Here is a 17,031-nt window from a genome sequence, read left to right as displayed (position 1 = left end):
TCACTAGTTTGTTAATCTAGCGATGTGGGACAAGAGTTTACAAACATTTTTATACTATGGTGGTTCCTTCTCAATTTCTTTCCTCCACCAATGTGGGATGAAATTTCCTTCACTTGTCTCTTTATTTTCATTTTATGGTTTGTTATACAGCATAATCTGGTTAGAGTGCGGGCAACGAGATGCTCCAAATTAGAGAGTGCATTGACCTAACACATAAAATATCGTCATTCTAAAATAAGATCAATCTCATTTATTAAGCAAGCTAATTTTATGGTTCTTGAGTCGAGTTCGTTACAGCTCGGCTTGATTCAAGTTTTTAATGAGTTAATCTCGAGTAACTAACGATTCTTGGCTCATTTGCACTACTCGTCACATTGTAATAATCATTAATAATCTGAATATTCACATTTAGGCATATTGGTGGGGGCAGTGTAATGATCTATGAAGTATGAGGGGACTTTTAAGAAATATTGCCTTACTTTAGTGTATCAATATGTGTGACTAGCTAATGACTATATTGCAATATAACTTTCTTAAGGCATGTTCTGTTCACAAACGATTACAGTTTAATTCCACCCGTTTATCACTTGTTCATGAATAGTTGGACATTTGAATCGTATGTTTCACATGTCTTATTAAATTTTCTGAAAGATTAAACATACAAAAAGGTTGGTGATCTCAATGAAAATGAAAGCAATGTTTTATTTTCTTCTGTTTGCCAGCTTACTTATAAATGATAACGACAAATACTTCTATTTTTAAATTCATCTTGATTTAATATGTGATAAGAAGTATTAAACAAGTAATTAGTTACTTAAATTCATCTTTTATATGTATTTTAGGGTCTTCAAGAGTTGAAACAGCTTAGCTCGAGCATGACTTGAAATTTAAAGAGTTAGTGCCTGAAATACGTACTTTACTGATTTGAAGTGTGAGCTCGAACATGGCTTGACGAGCTCGGTTCAAAATCAAGGAAGAAAAAAGGCAATGAAATAAATATTTAAGCGAGCTAACCAACTAGTTCATCATCGCTAATATATGGCTCTAAGTTTTTGTGTGTCCCCTCGATTTAGCTCGATATTATTCAAGATGATTTCATACGGTATTTTTTTTCAAACAATGTACGTTCGATCATATCATGTTTGAACAAGCGTGGATAATCTATTTCAAAGTCTTCAACTTTTTAAGTGACCAGCCATTTATACTTATAAAGTATTACAGTGGTCTAGTGGTATGATGTCAGGAATTTAATTAGAATAATTGAAAGTGTTTGTAATTTTATCTTGGTATTTTTATTTAAACGCCTTTTGATTCTTTTTTTTTGGAAGGCGTCAATAATACAAAAAAGAAAAAAGAACAGACTATGACTAGCAAGAAGCTAGACGGACAAAGTACATAAACATATTTACAACTTTACAAGTACAAAATGGGATTCATCATCCACTCTATTCATGTGATACAACATTTACTAGAGCGACTATAAAACCAAAAAAAAAAAGACGAACAATATTATCGAAAAGTCAATTGTTGATTTCTTTCGATTTGAAGACAATGTCATTTCTCAACTTCCAAGTAATCCACCAAGTAATAAAAATAATTGATCCCACTAAATATTTTTTAGATAACATCAAATGAGCTGAGTTGAGCCAAGTCATAAGAGAGGAAGTGGTCCGATCCAACAACAATATGGTACCCAACCGCCTTTTGATTTCATAATTGTTAAATAAATTGAACAACTTAAAATTAAGGTTCAATGTCAATTTTTAGTAATAATAACATCTGGATTTAAAGTTTCAAAACAAATATTTGATGCAAAATGCTACAAAAGAAAATTAATTAAACCGACATCCACTTATCAATCAATTAATCAACCTTCTTTTTTATATATAATGCAACATCAACTACTTGGAAGAAGTAGGATATGCATATTTATATATTTATATTGATGATACAATTAACTTAATTGGTGAGTTATATATGATCACCAATGTAAAAATAACTTCTTAACATATAGTTTCTTTCAACCCCAACATCATATATGAAAATAATAATAGTTTTGCACACACATTATTTAGAGCTTCAAGCTTTAGCTTGTCTTGATCAGTAATCCCAAAGACTCCATCCAGTACCAGAGCTATCTCCATACTCGTCCGGCAAAAAAGAGCTCATTCTCGGCGGGCTTAGCAGCATTCCCTCCGCCATGTTGGATAACATATTCGGCATGCCAAATACCGTTTCATCGTCCATAAACAACTCACCCGGAGTGGCACTTAAGCCTCCACCGCCAATTTCATTCGCTGGATGTCGTGCTGCGGCTGCATTTGCGGCCGCAGCACGAATGTCATCAGCGGTGGGATACTCGGGAAGAGTGCTAGGTAGAACCGAGTCAGGAAAGTTTAGTACCGCATACGATCCTTTTAAAGCCAATGCGGCTACATCATAAGCAACAGCCGCCATTTCGGGTGTTGAGTATGTCCGAGCCAAATACGGGTGGACGTGTTTGGCTCACGGATTTCTGACACCCATTTACCAGATCGGCATCTAATGCCGTGGTAAACAAGGTGACGGCCAGAACAGTAGATGTACTACTGGTTCTGGCTATAGGAGCAGGAGCAGGAGCAGCAGCAGGAGCATGAGGAGATTTGTTATCATTTGTGGATAGTAAGGAGTTACGACGTCGACGATTAGCCATGCAAGGTTATGGGTGAGTGTATGTGTGTAGTTATAGACCAATAGATTCTGTTGTTGGCTTGGCCCAGAGGTGGTTGGGTCTTTAACTGGAAACATTATGAGTGCGTGGCGGTTTCGCGGATGCTATTTTTAGCATATAGACAAGACTTTTAAACGGTTTATTTGGATATTAATATTTGACCATCTAGTTCCAAAGAAGTGCATATCTACCCCTTTATTATTTAGATCTTAAATCTTAAATATATCATATTAGGGGTGGTCATAAGAAGTATAATTTAATATTTTAGTTTTGCCCACTCGAAGGCCGACACGTATATAAATTATATGCGCACACCGCAAGTAAGACGTAATAAAATGGGTGTTCATAAGAAGTGCAAAAATAAAAGGACTAATTTTTACCATTTGTTCTATTTTCAAAAACATGATTTATTTGGTATAATATATGAGGACACCTTATAATCAAACAAAACCACCATATACCTAGCCCGTCATGGGCTTGGTGTATGTAGCCGACACCCTTTTCTTTTAAGCCAACAAGTAGCCGTCACGTATCACATAAAATGCTTAGTTAACTTAAACTACTTTTTTCTTTCCAAAATGAAGTACATGAGTCAACGAGTTAAGGCAAAATTAGTTCTTTCGGTCTAACTTTTATCAAGTTATGTTTTAGATTTATGATTTTCAATGATTCTTTGGCTAACCCCACTCAACCAATGATCCAAACCACCACTCAAAAGCCTATTCTTGTCGTTTCTTTTCTTGGCTTAAATGAACCCATCGTCGACCTATTAATATTGGTAGTTGTCATGTCGAAACATATAAATGCTAAACTGTATCTTTTACTTATGAAAGAATATGAAAAACATCATGTAAACTTATAGAATGTTGTAGAAACTAAAGCTTGACTGTGTTCAAATTAATGTAAGTAGTCTACTAATTAAATCAAACTATACACTAAATAAAATTAATAACAAAATAAATCACTATACCAAATCTAATTCCTTTTACACCTCAAACAATTGTTGGTGTTAGCTAGTATAATGTAAAATTGTCATTTTAAGTTCCTCTATTAAGAAATAAAGAGAAAGAGACCGGATTATCCTGAGTTTGACATAGACCAGAACACCAATGAATGACTAAAAAGCCTTCGGAATAATATATCACCGGTAAATCCTGATTAACATATATGGCTGGGTGGCTAGGGAGAGAGGTTGAGTTTTTCTTTTTTCCTTTCTATTAACTTTTATTGGAATATATAAATGAGATCTGCAATTTGCCTCCCTGGATTATATCGTCGCTGGATGGATTGTCCACTGAAAAAGATTTTGTGAACTTTGCGCCCCTGTATTTCTTGGGCGGGTTTTTTTGACTCCTGTCGTCAGTTGACTTACCGTTGAGTTAGTGAAGTTACCATTATGCCCTTTTATAATAATAATATACCCAGATCTTTACCTGTAATTCTATTCCTCAACCCAGATCTTCACCATCAAACCCAGATCTTCATCATCTTCTTCAACCCAGATCTTCATCATCATCATCATCATCATCATCATCATCATCATCATCATCATCATCATCATCATCATCATCATCATACAACACCAAACCTAGATCTTCATCATCATCATACCCACACCACCACCAACGTACCCCCTTCACCAAAACCGGAAACCCTAAACCTATATACCCCAAACCCTAAAACATAATCCCGGCGAAGGTGACCGCCGGAAAATCAAGAATTTGAACGAAAGATGTCCGGATTTGAATTTGGACGGAGGTGACCCGGAAACCCTTGCCGCCACCGCCGCCGCCACCGTCTTCCTGTTGCCGGAACCCTAACCGCTGCCACCACAACCATCTTCATCCAGTAACAGTTCATGCTGGCGGTAACCCTAGCCGGCGCCACCACCGCCGTCTTCCTGTTGCCGAAAAAACGAATCGGTCTTCTACACCACCATGGAGCAATCACCGCCACACATCTCTCCCTCTCTAGCCGCCACCACCACCTTCTTCCTAATTCCTTCAATTTACATTCTTGATTTCAGAATCTTGAAACCCTAAACTCACTAGTTGGAAAGGGTTGAAAGTTTGATTAGTTTCAAAGTGGTTTATGTTATGGATACGAAGATGATAATGAGATTTAGATAAAAAAAAAGGAATTGTTATGGATGGATATGGATATGAGAAAATGAGGATGATGATGATAAGATATTATTATTATTTTTATTATTATTATTATTATTATTATTACGAGATGATTACCAAAATGCCCTTGGCATCCGTCACTCAACTGACGGTCAACTGACGGCAGGAGTCAAAAAACCCGCCCGAGAATTACAGGGGCGCAAAGTTCGCAAAATCTTTTTCAGTGGTCAATCCATCCAGCAACGATATAACCCATGGAGGCAAATTGCATATTTCTCTATATAAATAGTCATGTTTGTCAAAAAGGGTAAAATAGTTATTTAAAAAAAAAGTTAACATGTGTAATGGAAATTAGTAATTTGAATACAAACATGTTAGAAATAAAAAAGCTAACATACTTCAAACATGCAAATTTTTAAAATTATGCGTCCCATATGTTAATTATACCAAACCATAGTAATCTACTGTCCCTAACAACAACTCATTATATAAGGGAACAATCATATGGCCTTATTATAAAACTACTAGAAGTAAAATGCATGTTGCATTATAACTTATACGTTTGAGTAAACTGCGGTTTTCGTTCATATAGTTTGTCAAAATATGCAGTTTTAGTATATTAGTTTCAAATTTACGATTTTCGTCCATATAGTTTCATTTCACTTGTAATTAAACCCGAATTCATTAACTTCGTTTCGTCTGGTCGTTAAACCCATCAACTTGACCTTCACGTGAGGGGCTGTTTTGTCTTTTTTCTCACCAAATAAACCTCAATCCTAATTCGCAAGCCCTTGCTATGGTGCATTTGAAAAAAAAATAAAATAAATAAAACTGTCCCTCACGTGAAGTGTACACTGATGGGTTTAACGACTAAACTTAACAGGAGTAGTGAATTCGGGTTTAATTGTAAGTGAAATGAAACCACATGAACGAAAATCGCAAATTTGAAACTATTGGACTAAAACCACAGATTTGAACAAACCATATGGACGAAACCCGCACTTACCTCTACACGTATAATAAACTAATCACTGCAAAACCTTTTCTAAAATTCGGTGACTTATAGTTAGATATACATTAACCAACCATACAATTACTATATTGCTTTAATTAATAAACCCAGGTGTTTTATTATTTCATTTTGTTTTGCTGCAGATGAGAACAAGCTAATAATAATTAAGGTGGATGTAATTGTTTTGCAGATTAGAGAGTGCTAGCTAGCGAGTAGCGACAATGTGATGATTAATGACTCGTTACTTGAGAGAGACGAACGCGTTGATTGAAATCATGTCTTTTGAGGTACATAGTTAGCATAAGATATATGGATAATTAACTAGTAATATATATACTTGATTGTTATTCAAAGGCGCGAAAGAAACAATAGAAAAGTTGGACCAAGAACAAGCAAACCTTTAAGGCAGACAGCGACGAGATGAAATGGAAGTGAATTTGATGAACAAGTTGATGGTAACCGAAAAAAACCTGCCCGCGAAGAGCTACATCTATACATATTATTAAAGTAAGGAACAATTTCCACATGTCACAATTCTAGGGTGTCCACATAGGATGCCAACTCATTGCCATGTCACCCCTTACATTTCTTAAGCATTCCAACTCAGCAAGTAACCTATATCTAACCCATTAACCCATTTAAGCTTATTTTCTCGCGGGTCTTGGATATCTATTTAACCCATTAACCAGTAAATTCAAATACTATATTTTAGTTTAATTTCGTCTGCTGCCACTAATCAGAAACCCTAATCGCCGCTCTAATCCTCTTATTTCCGGTTATTAATTCCGATGCAAGGTAAACTTATATAAATTAATTTCCGGCGACCTTATTATTTTTTCCGGTTAATCTTTCTTCTAAGCTTTTTATGTTTACATTATTTCAGGTTATTTACCCGTTTAATTTGCTGAGGATTTCATTTTAGTTTGTTAATCAAAATCTTATATTCCATTGTTACGTTGTTCCGGTAATTTTTTTCGGTAACATGATCCGTATATCAATATTAATATTCTTATTTATTATTTCCGGTAAAATTTTCCGGTAAGTGTCACAGCTTATACAATTTTTTTCCGGTAACATCTTTAAATTTTGTTTTCCCATTAACGCCTTTAAAATTTTCCTGTTATTAGTTATAATTAAAATAATCGATACTATCAATATTAATATTCTTTTTTATTGTTAGTTCAAATATTATATAAATTATCTCATTAATACCATTTATTTTGTTTGACTTTCCTTATTGTTTTATGTAAATCATTAACATAAATATTGTAATTTAATTATCCCATTAAAACATTTTATATTCTTTGACTTTCCTTAATTTATAAACAAACCGATTTTAAAGTTAATTTGAATTATTCAAATTAATTATTTTATAGTTAACGTGAATATTAATTAATTATTTTTATAATAACAATAAATTAATTAAAATGTTTTATTGTTAGTTCAAATATTATAAGAATTATCTCATTGATACGATTTATTTTGTTTGACAAAATATTATAAGAATTATCTCATTGATACGATTTATTTTGTTTGACTTTCCTTATTGTTTTAAATAACTTCATTAACATAAATATTGTGATTTAGTTATCTCATTAAAACATTTTATATTCTTTGATTTTCCTTAATTTATAAACAAGCCGATTTTAAAGTTAATTTGAATTATTTCAAATTAATTATTTTATAGTCAACGTCAATATTAATTAATTATTTTATAATAACAATAAATTAATTAAAATGTTATATTATTATTTCAAATATTAAAGTTAATTTGAATTATTTCAAATTAATTATTTTATAGTTAATTTGAAATATTAATAAAAAATTTACATAATAATAAGTTGACTAAAACTAAAGAAAATTTACTTTTATTACCGTATTTTGATCAATTAAAAAACGATATGATTTCTATTTATATTATAATATGTTTTAATTTACAAATTTATTTTTCATTTCTATTTGTAATATATTTTATATAATCGATATATAAGTAAATAAGTAAATCACGAAATAATGATAATTAATCTTTCATAATAATGATTTGACTAAAATTAACATGGAATATATATTGAAATCTTATATTATAATAAAATGTACCATTTATGGAAGATTATAACTATGATATAAATAGACTTAATTACACTAAAAGGTAACAAAACAAAAATCAATTAGTAAGTATTTCTAATAATTTCTAAACCTATTAGTAAGTATTTCTAACAATTTCTAAATTTACACGTTAAAATATATATATCTAACTGAATATACAAATCCGATTATTACAATTTCTACAATTTGACTTTCTGGATTAATATAGATTTTTTTCACAAACTTTAATATGTTGACCAAAACTCTATACCTTCTATAAATATAGATTATCATGCTAGAAACCGGAAAAGTTCACCAGTGTGAATTTTAAATAGTGGCAACAAAAGATGTTCTTTTATTTAACCACTTTGAACCTCGCGAGGTTCTTGACTGAAACCGTTCCCCAAGTCGATAAAGGGGCAACGAATGCGCTGTCGGTAAGCACGATTCATGCTCGGAATCATTCGGATTTCTTGTGCCGGAACTATGTCTTGAATGGCATGGTGGATGCACTTTATAACGTGTATTGTAAGGCCAAGACTGCCAAAGAATTATGGGAGCCGTTGGACCTCAAATACAAAACCGAAGATGCCGGTACTAAGAAATTCGTGGTGGCTAAGTTCTTGGACTTTAAAATGATAGACTCAAAAACTGTTATGAGTCAAGTCCAAGATTTGCAAGTCATTCTTCATATTCATGCGGAAGGGATGTCACTTAGTGAGACATTCTAAGTTGCTTATATTATTGAAAAACTACCACCAAGTTGGGTCGATTTCAAGAACTATCTCAAGCATAAGAGAAAGGAGATGACCATTGAAGATCTTGTTGTTCGTCTTCGTATTGAAGAATATAACAAAATTGCTCTAAAAAGAATTGACGGTCCCGGAACAACAAATGCCATTGTTGTTGAACATGGCCAATCTTCAAAGGGTAAAAATGGTGGAAAGAAAAATCATGGGAAAGGCTTCAACCTTGGTCCTAAGGGGGGAGTTGGGAAGAAAAAGAAGTTCCAAGGAACTTGCTATAATTGTGGAAAGCAAGTCCATAGGGGCCAATGAGTGCAAGCTTCCAAAGAAAGAAAATGCTCGACAAGTTAACATGTTTCATGAGGTTGAGAACCTTGTTGTGGTGGTCACGGACCCTCGATTATGGTCACCGTAGTTAACTTGGTTGGTCAAAATAACAAAGATTGGTGGGTCGATACGGGGGCTACCCGTCATGTGTGCTTTGACAAAAGTCTCTTTAGCACTTTCAAAGAGGTGACTAATGGAGAAAAGGTGTTTATGAGAAACTCTGCTACGGCCGAAGTCAAAGGTGAGGGGAATATGGTTTTGAAGATGACTTCGGGAAAAGAACTCACTTTGTCAAATGTGTTGTATGTTCCCGAAATTCGTAAGAATCTTGTGTTGGGGTGGCAGTTGAACAAGTTTGGGTTCAAAATGGTGATTGAGTCTGATAAGGTCGTGTTGACCAAAAATGGTGTGTATGTTGGTAAGGGCTATGCCCTCAATGGTATGTTTAAGTTGAATGTAACCGTGTTTAATGAAATGAATGAGAATGCTACTAGTTCTACTTATATGCTTGAGTCTTCTAATGTTTGGCATGGTAGACTAGGTCATGTTATTTTAATTCTATTAGACTTTTGATTAAACTTAATTGCATACCAACATTCGATATCGACTCAAAAAATAAATGTGAAACTTGTGTCGAAGCAAAACAAACGAGATCGTCATTCAAAAAGATTGAACGATTTACCAAACCCCTCGAGATGATTCACAACGATGTGTGTAATCTAAAAGCAATTCCTACTCGTGGTGGGAACAAGTACTTCATCACGTTCATTGATGATAGTATAAGATATTGCTATGTTTACTTACTTAAACGTAAGGACGAGGCTATCGATAAGTTTATCTTATTTAAAGCCGAAGTTGAGAATCAACTAAATCGAAAAATTAAAAGAGTAAGGAGTGATCGAGGAGGTGAATATGTTTCACCTTTTATTGACTTGTGTGAAAAAGAAGGAATTATACATGAAGTCACGCCTCCTTACTCCCCTCAATCAAATGGCATTGCGGAATGTAAGAACCGAACCTTGAAAGAAATGATGAATGCTATGATGATAAGTTCTGGGGTAAGCCGGACATGTGGGGGGGAAGCAATCTTATTGGCTAATTATGTCTTAAACATGATACCGAATAAGAAGACATATCTAACTCCATATGAGTTATGGACGATAATTAAACCACCATATAAATACTTGCGAGTGTGGGGGTGCCTAGCCAAGGTAGTGGTGACTCAACCAAAACGCCTACTAATAGGACCCAAAACCGTGGATTGTGTATTTATAGGATATACCCTTCCCGGTGGTGCATATCGATTTCTTGTGCATGATTCCAAGAATCCCGGAATAAACAATGGCACCATAATAGAATCAAAGGATGCATCATGGTTTGAATATAAGTTCCCATGTTTGGATAAAGGAAAACCGAGCTATTCTAGACCGGTTGAGGAAAGTATTCAAAACAAGAGTACTGGAGATGAACCTCGGGAACAATATGAGACAGAGGAGGTTGAAATCAAGAAAAGTAAAAAGGAAAATGACTGAAAAATCCTTCGGCCCTGATTTCCTTACCTACATGGTAGAAGAAGAACCTCAAACGTATCAAAAAGCGGTGAATTCCGCTGAAGGACCTCAGTGGAGGGAGACCATCAAATGTGAGATAGATTCTATCTTACAAAATCATACTTGGGAACTAGTGGATCTTCCTCAAGGGTGTAAACCACTAGGATATCGATGTCTCTTCAAGAAGAAGATGAAACCTGATGGCACCATCGATAAGTATAAGGCAAGGTTGGTGATCAAAGGATATAAACAACGAGAAAGTTTAGATTACTTTGATACATATTCGCCGGTTACGCGAATAACATCTATAAGGTTGGTGCTTGCCATTGCCGCCATTAGAAACTTGGAAGTTCACCAAAGGGATGTAAAAACGGCTTTCTTAAATGGAAATCTAGAGGAAGAGATTTACATGGAACAACCCGAAGGCTTCATAGCCGTTGGGCAAGAAAAGAAAGTATGTAAACTTGTGAAATCCTTGTATGGATTGAAACAAGCTCCTAAACAATGGCACCAAAAGTTTGATCATGTCATGCTTGATGCTGGGTTCAAAATCAATGAATGTGACAAATGTGTATACGTGAAGGACATATCTGATGGATATGTCATTTTGTGTCTATACGTAGATGATATGCTCATTGCTGGAAGTGATGACAAAATCATAACGTCCACTAAGAACATGTTAAAAGCAAGATTTGACATGAAGGACATGGGTTTTGCGGATGTGATTTTGGGAGTTAAAATCACACGAACCCAAAATGGACTTGTTTTAAGTCAATCCCATTACGTGAGCAAAATTCTTGAGAAGTTTAATACGAATGACTCTAATGTAGCTAGAACTCCCATTGACACAAGTCAACATCTAGCTAAGAATAGAGGTGAACCCGTTAACCAGTTGGAATACTTAAGAATTATTGGCAGCTTGATATATCTTATGAGTTGCACTAGACCCGACTTTGCATATGCTGTGAGCAAGCTAAGTAGATACTCAAGCAACCCAAGTTCAAGTCATTGGAACTGTGTGATTCGGTTGCTTCGGTACCTTAGATACACTAGAGAATACGGGTTACATTACAACAGATATCCTGCAGTTGTAGAAGGACATTGTGATGCAAATTGGATATCTGACACGAATGATTCCAGAGCAACAAGTGGGTATGTATTCACACTTGGAGGTGCTGCTATATCATGGAAATCGTCAAAACAAACGGTTATAGCTAGATCCACGATGGAATCAGAATTCATCGTCCTAGATAAAGCGGGCGAAGAGGCAGAATGGTTACGTCAATTTGTTGAGGATATACCAAGATGGCCTAAGCCGTCATCGGCCATCTGTATACATTGTGATAGCCAATTGGCAGAGCTCATAGCACAATGTATAATGGTAAGAATAGACATATTATACATAGACATAATACGGTACGACAACTAATATCTACTGGAATTATCACTGTTGACTACGTGAAGTCAAAGGATAATTGTAAGGCCCCGTTCCCGGTAGCCCTACTTTAGCGTCGGATTTACTCATAAACATAGTTCTACAAATCAGAGTTTATTAAAACTTTTCGCGGAATATAAAACATCATTCATTTGTTACAAAACATTAAATCCTTTCCCTAAAACCAACTTAAAACATCATATTTTAAACACCATTTATTCCGTCTTCAGATGCCAGCCGTTCAATCCATGCCATGTGCCATCCTCATGCTAACTCTATAATCAGCTCACCTGCGTGCATACTAAAAGACAGCTATGCTGAGTGAGTTCTAGTTAATCAAGCAACTTATCATACAACCACTACAAATATCATATACGTATCCGAAGACACGTAGCCCACTATCCGACCTGCTCACGTTACCACTTAACCTTTTATATACCCCTACCGCTTAGCCACTTTAATAACGAATGACGTTATGCCACTTTGCCACTTTAATAACGTATAACGTTATGCCACTTTAATAACATAGTCATGTATAGGCTTACCCTACCACGTACTATCGTCATGCCACTAACACTCTTACTATACTCTTGCCACTTCTAACACACTACCTCTACTTGTCTACAACACACTTCATATCGTTTACATAATAAGTAAGTCACATCATAGCATTCATACACACTAACAACCACTTGGCAATCACTATCCTTGGCGATACGTGCAATATCCGAAGATTGTTCACGTACCGACAAGCATTATATAATAGCTACCTCGTATAACATCTATAGCATACACTTACCACTTAAGGTAAGTGTATTCACACTTCACATCGAGTATGCACACAGCCCCGAAAACATATCACAGAAATGGGGCTAGAAACTCACATGAATCCTGCTTCGTTCTCTGTTTATCGAAATCCCTTTCTTTAACTGTGCACGACTAACTGTATAACAATTACACGTATAAATTTAACTATCACTACCCATAACGTGTTTCTAGTTTAATTATTGCCCTCCACGAACGGGGGTCCGGGGGCAGCGCCCCTGGCAGCGGGGTTCTAGGGGCGGCAGCCCCTAGCGGGGTCCAAGGGGGCAGAGCTCCTGGCTGGGGTTAAATGTCTTAACACATTTTCCATTAGGACTTTAATTCATTTTATAATTCGCTAGCCCGACTCGTGGTCTAGTAATGGATTACTTTTACTTAGCATTTTAAGCGAACTTATCATTAAGTGAATTTGTATGCAACGAAGTTAACCATAGGCGAACTTGTGTCCAGCGAAGTTAACCATTGGCGAACTTGTGTCCAACGAAGTTAACCATTGGGGAACTTGTGTCCAGCGAAGTTAACCATTGGCGAACTTGTGTCCAGCGAAGTTAACCATAAGCGAACTTAGCTGGCGAACTTGCTTGCAAGCGAACTTGCGTGCAGGCGAAGTTGGCTTGCAGGAGAAGTTGTTCAGCAGCCGCCGCTGTTCGTCTTTGATCACCAAAATCATCTTCGTTTCATCAAGAAATTCCTGGATATGATGTTAACTGAACCCGTGATCATTCCCATGGTCTTTCTCGGGTAGAACTAGGCCCGGAAAAGCATAAAGTTTGGACCTTTAAGCTTAAAACGTTCAATAACATAACTACGGTTTATCATAAACGAGTCGTGCCTGGCCGTGGGTTTGTTAAGTTCGTTTTAATGTCAAGTTTGCAACTTTACGTTTCGTTTACACCCGATCTAATCTCGTTCTACGTTTCAAGACTAAACGTTAACAAAAACGTAAACTTTAATATCAAAACATACCTTTTCGTGATTGGCTTAGTTACGGACTTTAGATCTGGTATTTATCTTGTGTAATGAAGGGTCTATCAAGAATCACGTTTTCTTGGCCTTGGATCTCACCCTCTCTCTCGGCCGTGTATAGTGTAGGTGTATGTGTGTGTCTTTGAGTGTGTAGAGAATAGGATGGAAAGAAATGAGGGTTTAGGGTTTAAGGGTGGTTTAAGGGAGTATTTATACTTCTAAGGCCTATAGACCCTAAGCCCATCTTATCCATAATCCCATCTTGATTAATCTAAGACTATGATCTTTTCTCTATTAATTATTAATGCGAAAACACTAAACGTAACTTTCTTTATTAAATATGAAAATTTTAGGATGTTACAATAATATTGCGGATCAGCTAACAAAAGGCCTAAGTAGAGAGTTAATTCAGAAGTCGTCCATGGGAATGGGACTGAAGCCCTTGAAAAATTAAAATTCATGCGAAGGAAACCTAACTCAACAGACTGGAGATCCCAAGAGTTGAGTTCAATAGGAAAACCTACTTGTATGAATTAGTGCGGTCACTGTGGGGGGATAACCCTACAATTTTAAGAGGGAGTTTACCATGTGGCAAGGTAACCTTCCTAGTCCATTCCTAAAAGTGACAAGTGTGAGGCTAAGCATATGGCTTTTAATGATTCGACCAAGGTAGTCATACATGGTGAATCACCTATGTGAGAGAGAAGTGGGGTCGCTTCGAAGGGTGTTGGTGGGCACAATACTTAATAGCTCTTGCAGAACTAGGCGCATGTTCATGACCATAACGAACATAACTATGAGGACTTAACTTTGTTAGGGACAGTCTTGTGTGAAGTGTATTGTCGTCTACACAAATGGCAGACGAGTTCAAAGGCATCACTGTCTACTCAGAGCCAGTTGGCTAAGTATGCTTCATAAGCAAAGGTTCAAAGGATAACACCTACCTATTACATGCAAGATTCAACTGCTGAAATCTAATCGGAATAATGTTGTTGTTACGACCTCCATTCATGTGGGGGATTGTTGGAAGTTTTGTGTGAATGAAGGAAGTGGTGGAAGTGGTAAATGTTTGTCCCACATCGGATTGGGAACAAAATAATGAATTGTTTATAAGGTGGAGCCCTTACATCCATTTGAATTCTTTGTGATGTTTTACCACAAGTTCTACGCGCGCGCAGGGGGTGGTGCAATATTGGGTTTCTGGACTAGAAATTCATCGAACTCGTGTGTGCTCGCACGTCCCACGGACACAAATGCAACTTTGAAAACCCAAGCCCGCGTTAGACGATTTTTTGAATTCGTTTTTGAAATTCAAAACTGGTCTAGTCAATACAATTAATAATCATTAAGAGAATGATTATGATTTGTAGCTTTATAATCTGCACTAATGGCCATTATTTGATATTATTATTATTATTTAATGGTCATTAACAATATTGATTATCATTATTGTGATTGTATGGCTATATAAACAACACCGGCTCTTCAGTTTAGACACACCAAATCAAACACACTTCTTCCTCTACCTCTCTACAACAATATTATTTCCGATTTCGTTTCAGGCAAGTGTCCGAGTCTGGCAGAGCACCGATTCTGTTTCGAACTGGAGTACCCTGGGAACAGACCGAGAATCTGTTTAAGGGAATTGTGTTAAACACAAGCCCGGTTTTACTGCATCGTTTATTTTCGTTTCATTTTCTGGATTTTATAATACAAGTTTTCCAACATTATAAAGAAACAATCTTTATATGTACAAATGGTTAAGGTTGGCTAGGAGATGGAGGAAACCATGTTGTTAAGTCGCAATATGCTTGTTTTTATTAAGCTTCTAATCACTTATGTCGTGTTCAAGTCAATTCATGAGTCACGTGTCTGACCCGAAATTCAGGTTCTGGTCACCGAGGTCATCAAAAAGAAATTCTACTCCACTAGATAAAACAATCTGACAAAAGAAAGATCGATCTGACCTACAACAAGCTTGAATAATGTTTGCAAACCCTTTAATTGCGTGATATCACCTACAACAAGCTTGAATAATGTTTGCAAACCCTTTAATTGCGTGGGGATATCAGGACACAAACAAACGACTCCATGCTTACTCAAAGTACGATACAATTCAAACGCCTAAAAGCGAGCTTACACAAGTGAACATAATGAATAGAACACAATAACTCAGATACTATTAATCACTATGAATGTTGGTCACATGAACTCAATGTTGTACGTGTCTGGCTGACAAAACTAACAGTATTTTGCTAAATTCAATGATAAAGAATTTCAAACTGAGTACAATCTGTATGCCACTACAAAAGAAAACAAGGCAATATTGTTATCTAAATTCATGTTTTCACCAAAGCCTACTAAAAAACCTTCAAAAAGAAATCAAAAGTGTACATGTTCTCTACAAGATCAGTTCATTTCCACATTAACCCATCAAATCAATACAAAACACAAATAAATCAGTACATAACTATAGATGTAGGGTACCAAAAAGACCCAAATACCCTTAAGTATTACCTGCGGGTCAACCAGAAGTCCCTCATAAGACACCCGCGGGACATATGGAACACCCGCATAATGATCGACGGAGGAAACACCCTCACAAGGCATGCGGAAGCATCATGGCACCCTCAGGAGTCATCCGCAAGACGAAACATTCGTCCGCGTAAATAACTATGAGGTAATGCCTCAGGATAGGTGTCAGTAACCAGCAACATTCTAGAAGATCTACCAAGATACTTTCTTGAGCAATACGTGATCCCTTAACCAACCAGAAGAGAACACCTGGCAAGGTCGTTATAACCGTGCACATGGCTAGGGTTATCCACCACCCTATCATAAGAAGACGCGTGTCCAGGTTGTTATACATGCACATGCAACGTATAACCGAACCTATCAAATGGGGACTCGTGTCCAGGTGGTTACGAGAGCATCTTCTGAAAAGGACAGCTGGCCCAATCACCTTCCCACACCCTTCGGCTATAAATACCCTCTCAATCATCATGAGGTATTCATTCACTCCCACTGTACTCTCTCAATTTACTTAAGTACTTTATCTTCATCGGAATTGTACTTATTCTCACGCCGGAGGGTGGTTACGGGAAGACCCCCCTCTTGTCCTTCCCGTAACGAGCTCATGGTGTCTGTTTTGCAGATTCACGTCACTGGACTTTGGGAATTGAGTTCATATCGTATTGGCAGTTAACCGTATCCTACCCTGTTGACTCATTGGATCTAGGACCCGTCTAG

General features: G+C 36.3%; 1 pseudogene; it reads right to left on the bottom strand.

Annotated features, from left to right (window-relative positions):
- Positions 1-2,100: 2,100 nt before the first annotated feature.
- Positions 2,101-2,830, bottom strand: LOC143627026 (ethylene-responsive transcription factor ERF027-like; annotated as a pseudogene).
- Positions 2,831-17,031: the final 14,201 nt, after the last annotated feature.

Source organism: Bidens hawaiensis, unplaced genomic scaffold (assembly GCF_021521415.1).
Source record: "Bidens hawaiensis isolate Kalapana, Puna unplaced genomic scaffold, B.hawaiensis_p1.1 tig00004595_1, whole genome shotgun sequence".
NCBI lineage: Eukaryota > Viridiplantae > Streptophyta > Magnoliopsida > Asterales > Asteraceae > Bidens > Bidens hawaiensis.
This window is presented reverse-complemented; position numbering and strand designations above follow the sequence as displayed.